We start from the raw sequence: 7,325 nt of genomic DNA, 5'->3' as shown, positions 1-7,325 counted from the left end.
AATATAACATTATAATGAATAATTTATTATTATATTAAAGAATAAATAAAATAATTATTATTATTATTTTCATATAATTAAATCAAGAAAAATTTATATAATCCATATGAGAATTTAAAAAATTCGAATTAAAATATATTCAAAAAGCGTAATTAAAAAACCATTAAATTATGCAGTCATCAATTGTATCATTTTGTCAAATCATTTTGCGCATTGTTGAATCTCGCGCGTCAGTCGAGAGGCGAACAATGGCGGTAACATCAGCCGGTCGATACGAGCACGAGTCTAGGGACTCTACCACACCCAACGCAGCGGCTCACACCATGTATATCTTACTCCTGTTTGTTCATAAATATTTTAATAATTTATTAATATATTAGAGAACCAATAAGATAATTATTATTATTTTCTATATATTAAATGGAGAAAAATTATATAATCATTACGAAAGTTTATCAAAATGCTATGTGATAATTTAGTAATATTCCTTCACGCCGCGCAGTGCAAAGGAGCACGCTACCATCTCTCCTTCCATTCCCCCACTTCTCCTTCTCCACTCATCGCCACCATTCCGTCTTGTCTTGGTGCCGCCGCGTCGCGGAGGCGCGGCGTGGCAGTCAGACTAGTCAGTCGGTTCTCGTCCATCGTGCGGATCGTGCGGGCTACGGCAACGTGACGTGAGAGAAGAACACTGAACGCGAGTTTACGCGATTGGACACAGTGACGAATCGTCGTGCCTCGCAGGCGTTCGTTCGGTATCTCGCGTGTCGCGACGTGACGCTCGCGTCGTGCTGCGATTGGTGTAATAATCGCGTCGCGTCCCGGAAGGAAGATAGGTGCGCGTCTCTCTTTCTCTCTCTTTCTCGGGGGAGAGCGGGAAGGAAGAAGAAGAAGAAGAAGAGCGCCTCGTGGACCGCCGTGCGGCGGATCGTGACCGCGAGACCGGAGGTGCGCGGTCGGCCATTGTGTTTGCTTTCTTCGTGTGCCGCCGATACGACCGCGCGGTGCTCTGCTTGTCAATCGGTGTATGTGTGCTTCTGTGTGCCAGCTACACCGGGTGAGAGATCTACGAGAGAGAGAGAGAGAGAGAGAGAGAGAGATAGACGTACGCGCGCCGCAGCCGGCTACTACTTATCGGAGCTTCGTCGCCGCCTCTGCTAAAACTCAACCTCCTTGCCGCCCCCTGTCATCACCGTCATTCTCTTCCACGATCGGCCGGCATCGAGGTAAGTGAGACAGATGGAGAGATTCAGTTTTTACGTTTGTCCTTGCGTTTCTCCTTGCCATCATCTTCTCGAAACGGAGCGCGACGCGAAACTCGATCGGTAACATGATGCCTCTCCCTCTCTTTTCTTTTCTTTTCTCTCTCTCTCTCTCTCTCTCTCTCTCTTTCTCTTTTTGACGTCGCGCGGATGACACGTTTTTTCGCGGGTCGCCAGGTCACGCGTACTCCGTTTTACTCCGAATCGAAGGCTCATGATTTAATCGTGAGAACCGGCGTGACAGATCGCGAGCCGGCGTCGAAGACCATGGGTTGAGAGGGAAGAAGGGAAGGGGGAATGGAAGCTTACGTTTCGATCACGAGCGTAATTACGGAGTGATCGCTCCCGCGTTTTCCGCGACGTACGCACAGACGCGTGCCTCCCAAGTTCACGGTTGTCGTGTGTCAGGTGCTTGGTCTCGGAGAAGCGAAAAGAGAAGGAGAGAAAGAATCGTGTGTTAATTTTTGAATACTGGCGCAAATTATCGCGATATTAACTTTGCTGGCGCATTCATATTTCAATTATTACATTGAATATCAAAGTTGAATAATAACGATAGATTTTATTTTTATTTTTAAATATTTATAATTAAATGTCAAACTAAAACTTTATTAGCCCAATAATACAATTAATAATAACATAAATGAATGTTCTAAATTGAAAAATATTTTTATTATTTATATTATTATTTATTACTATTTATTATAATTTATTACATTACTATTTATTACAATTATTACTATTTATTACTATTTTTTTATTTTTTTTTTTTTTTTTGAAATTTAGTTTGCTGAAAGTGTCTTGTGTCTGATGATTGATTACTCCGAAATTAATTACTTTAGTTATTAATTATTTATGGATTCCTCGACATTTTAACAGGAAAAATCTATTTTAATTTGATCATAGTCATCTATAATGAAAGGGACACGCACTCTTCGCGGAACTTAAATTTTTTCGGGAATTTAAGAGGGTTGGCATGTGTTCGATTTACGCACGCGTTTCTTCTTCTATTTGCCATCGACGAGAGCAAATAGGAAGCATATTAAGCTGTAGTTAAATACGATTCTCCGAGTGTTTGCTACGTAAAGAGAGAATCTGGTCGGATCTTTAGAGCGCGCGAGAAAATCTTCCGAGAGAGGATATTTCGTCGATTGATAGTTATATTTATTGATCGTGATTGCGCAATTAATTCATCGTTACATCTTATTTATCTGCTTTTATGCTACTTCACTAAGCATATACACACACATATGCACATCGCATAAAAAAATCCGTATAAACGTGTTAAAGCGCAACATAGAGGCGAAGATTTAATTCGATACGCTTTTTTTGTTAAATATAATGTTAAATAATCGTATTGCAATGATATTTTTTAACGACTCAACACGTAATGTCGTAGTTTGCTTGCCACATTCATTATAAAACGCAAAATAAGTATCAGGCGACAAATATATCGGACAATAAATCGCAGTGTCTGAACGTTAGTGCGAAAATTTGGTTTTTATTTGGTGAAAGAGAGAGAGAGAGAGAGAGAGAGAGAGAGAGAGAGAAGCGCGAATGGATCGAGAGAGAAAAGTGAGGTTCGTCAAATGAAGCTTCCCGGACGCCAGGTAGAATATATATGTATATATGTCTGGTTAATGCGACTGGCGCATATGTTGGTTAAGAGAGAGAAGGGTGAGAGAGAGAGAGAGAGAGAGAGAGCGAGAGAATAGGAACTCCTGCAATATTCATTTACATCCCAAAGCGTTGTAGTACGGAAAAGCGTAATATGTACGTGCTTCTGTGCGCACGTGCCAGCCAGCCGGTCGGCTGTCAACGCAGGAATGCTTACTCTCTTCTGTGAACACGTTGATACGTCGAATCATATGAAATAAATTCTCTCTCTTTCTCTCTCCCTTTTCTCTCTCTCTCTCTTTGTTTTTCTCTTTCTTTCTCTCTCTCTCTCTCTCTCTCTCTCTCTCTCTCTTTCTCTCTCTTTTTCTACAGTTTGCTTTTAATAGTGCGTAATTCGCGACAGAATTCCGAACCTTCGTGTGTATTTTGACGTATTCTATATAATGTGCAAAGAAAACATTTGTAGAGAAACGGAATTGTAAAAGAAAAGAATGCCATAAAACCTCGTAGATTTAATAATCAAAACGGATGATTCAAGACTTTACGTCTTGTATAACGCGGTAACGTCGCGTTCTCTGATGTAAAATTTTCTTCTTCATTGTTATGAGAGAGAGAGAGAGAGAGAAGATGTCGTAATAAAATAGCCGGATCTTGTATTAAGTATTTTCATGTATATAATATATACGCTTTTATTTTTATTTCGTGACGTAGTGACGTAGACATTACATATGTAAATTCGTGAACGAGGAAAATAATTTTCCACGATTAATCTCCCACTGATTTCTGTTGCAAATTGCCGTCGAGTATATCGCTAATCTTCCGAACAAGGAAACAAATCGTTGCACTTTACCGTCAATATACCGTCTCTAAAGTCATATTACATACTTAATAAAGTCCCCTCATCGGACAGCAGATTGCAAATTACGGGCTGGAATCTGAGATAACGGAACTCGAAACTCTCGCGTGATTGAAATTGAACGTAGTTATGGAATATCGCGCGAAAATCGACACTACTCTTTTCCAGGCGTCGCTAAGCCTGAGTTAAAATATCGGTGTCAGAGATATCGTATCTCGAATACTGTATTTCGATATCGGCAAAGTGTTTCTAACTGTTCTTGTTAACGTAAATTGCGCGATGTAAAAAACTTCTCAAACGGATCTTTTGGAATTTTTTTAAAATTATCAGTGCAATATACAATGTATTTGCACATTTTTGAAACCCTCCCTAATAATAATTACTAAAATATAATATATATTAATAATTAATAATTTTGTAATACATATTTAAATTTTTAAACGCTGCTTAATTTTATATAATTTTATATAAAAGTACTTTACTTTTCAAAATGTTTTAAACAAAGGTGTGTAGATTTATCTGAGCATAAAAGAAAAATAATTGCTATTTAATTATGTTCTTCTATATTTTACGTATATATGTAACGCAAATAAAACATACAATTACATTATATCGCAATACTCGGTCGACGGTCGTCGCTCGCATTGAAACGTGAAACTTTCGTCTAGCTTAAACTAATTTTGCAATACCCATTGATGTATATATCGGGCACTTGTCAGCCAAAAATAAAGCATCCCGCTCACAACAATAGCGTATTCATTCAGTCATTTCATTATTACATCGAGGCGCTGCTTGTTCTTACGTGAGTCTGATATTTATTCACTTTAGCCGATCTTATCTATCCGAAAAATATCTGTAGGATTATACTCACTCGCGAAGGTTAAAAGGTTTAATCATTTTCAAGTGCATAATTAAAAAGACCTGTTGAAAAAAAAAAAAAAAATAATGTGGAAATAGATTTGGATAAAATAGTTTTTGATGAAATCAAAATCGTCTTTACGTTCTCGAAAGTTTGACTACCTTTTTACATCTCGTGAAAAAATGATTAATAATTTGAGATATTGCAATAATTTAAAATGTTTGTAATTTTTTTTTTTACGACGGTACAGCCCCTCTTTTCGTGCGTGTACAATCGTAAAATTTGTACAGATGAATTTCAATTACCGGTGAGTGCCGACGATTTATCATACTGAAAGCTTCGCGACAAATTCCGGAGAAATTCATCTTCCGCGCGTTACGAATTACCGGCGCGTTTGGACCGATGAAAAAGATAGAGAGAGAGAGAGAAAGAAAGACGACCGAGGTGATCCATAATCCAGGCGAAAAAGGGTGCCGGATATTGAAATATCGTATCGGGTAAAGGGCCCATTGTGCAAGGACCCTAGGTCCGCGCGTTCCAATTTTGAAGCCCGCCGATCATAAACGTTTATTATTATCGTCTTCTGCGGAGAAGCGCACGGCGTTCCTTCCTGTCAGCCAATAGCCATTTGCGCTGATACGGCGGAATTGCCTTTTCCATCCCCTTCGAAACCCCCTCCCGCGTTCTCTTTCTCTCCCTCATTTTCGCACACAACACATACGCGGCTATACGTTTTACCTATAAATGCATAACACATATATACATTTACGCTTATATGGTGTCATAGATCGACCGTATTTCTTTCGGCCTGCGGATTTTTTGTCTAATTTTGAACGAACTTTCCTTTATCGAAAATTTGGCGGGAGATTTTTTCTTGATTTTTTTTTTATTTTTTTTTTTATTTCTGTATTATCCAACAGATTTGAATTTCTTTATTGAAATAAGATTTGGGATTTGCCTGAAAATTAGACGTAACTTTCGAAAAGTTCTTTGTCTTTAGTCGCTCATAATTCAAAACCGTATTGACATTTTTGCAAAGGAATTGATTCGAAATTAAACCAGACGGTGGAAAACAATTTACTTTATCTGGGACATCCTATTTACATATAACAAATGTACCCGCATTGTATCTTGTCTATGATACTGTCAATCACGTATAAACTGCATTACTGATTGACACAATGCGAACGCTTCTAATGCATATCAATGTCAGCGGCGTGTATTGTTCCGTCGCGCCGTTATTGATAATTTCTATTTCGATGTGTACATATATCGCGAATCACCGAAGAAGGGTAGGAGGGGAGATAAATGCGAACGAGAAACGACTCATTCTCGCGGTTTCAACAGACACAAAGATTTCAAAGGCGTCTCGTTTCTCTCTTTCTCTCTCTCTCTCTTTCTCTCTTTTCTTTCTTTTTTCGCATTGGAATCGTTTTATCGCTTTTGCGGTCATCGCGGCGTTCAAATTGATTTATCACACCGATGTACGCGTGTTTCGCGCCATATTTCAACATGCAAACACATCGAGTCGCAACATCTTTCCTCCCCCCTCCCCCTCTTATCCTTTTGCTACGGATTTTATATAAAATAAAGCACACGCGAGTCTGCTACGCGGGTAGAAAAAAATAATTAAAATTGGCGACGACGATTTTGATTGGAAATAAGTTGTAGAAAACGAAGCGTTAATCGTATAGAAAGACATTTAAAAAACGGAGATAAATGTATGTAGCGTGCTGTGGACAATCTCTTCTTCGACGAGGCAAACATCAAGCGATGAAATGGAATTATGTTTGTGAAAAGGCAATTAAACGAAATTGCATTGTGGGTTGAACGGTTCTGAAAGGGAATTCGATCGCGCGGTTAATAGCGAGATACTATGTTATAGCGTGGCCGGGAATCCAGACACGCCGACACGTCGATTGCATCGTCGCGTCGTCAATTTACAGTCGCGTATCGCGTATCTCGAACAATGGCACGAAAACCGCATCGCATTCCAGTGCGTGCGGGCATGATGCATCGCAAGTGGCTAACACTCTTTGCCATTCAAAAATTATTCCGCCAATCACATATATTTCTTTAAAAACAATTCTTCTTGCAACACGTAACGTGTTAAAGCGCGCTTCGTCAGCAACACACGTTGTACATCATTTAATTCCGTGACATTTAATGACATGACTTACGTTACAGATGATAGTGACAGATGATAAAACGCTTTAAAAATATAAACGTGGATGAAAATAATACAGTTATATAAAATAGAAAAAAAAAAACATTAAAATTAATAATCTGAATTGATTTAATGATTTGGGATTTATATCAAAGAAGCTCTGCTGTATGATTTAAAAAGTCGATGTTTACGTTATCGTTTTTATTGCGGTTAAAAGCTCCAATTTAGGAATGTCGCAAATTCCCCGTTTTTCTCGAACGTTCATCTAGCTTCGGGCAATTGGTTACGCGAGAACTAATCGAACCGGCTTCCAGTGAGATGAGCGCGATATCGGGAGAGTTAAAAGGAAGAACGTGTCTCATCGGCCGGTTGGCTCGCGAAATAATTGGAAAGGACGGCGCGAGTTCAATTTGCGGCAGAGAGTCCATCTAATTCCAGGCGTTCTAATTCCCCGCGCGTTTCCGCGGTTACTCGGAATTTATATCCCCCGGCGATGTATATGAATGTGTGTGTGTGTGTGTGTGTGTGTGTGTGTGTGCAGTGTACATGTGTGTCTATATGGAA

At 39.1% G+C, this 7,325-nt stretch overlaps 1 protein-coding gene across 1 annotated transcript in view; it reads left to right on the top strand.

Annotated features, from left to right (window-relative positions):
* Positions 1-590: 590 nt before the first annotated feature.
* Positions 591-7,325, top strand: part of LOC126850419 (G protein-coupled receptor kinase 5) — a 28,883-nt gene continuing 22,148 nt past the window's right edge. The window contains exon 1 of the mRNA XM_050593399.1: positions 591-1,226. The gene's annotated coding sequence lies outside the window, so the exon portion shown is untranslated. The remainder of the gene's footprint in view (positions 1,227-7,325) is intronic.

Source organism: Cataglyphis hispanica, chromosome 6 (assembly GCF_021464435.1).
Source record: "Cataglyphis hispanica isolate Lineage 1 chromosome 6, ULB_Chis1_1.0, whole genome shotgun sequence".
Taxonomy (NCBI): domain Eukaryota; kingdom Metazoa; phylum Arthropoda; class Insecta; order Hymenoptera; family Formicidae; genus Cataglyphis; species Cataglyphis hispanica.
This window is presented reverse-complemented; position numbering and strand designations above follow the sequence as displayed.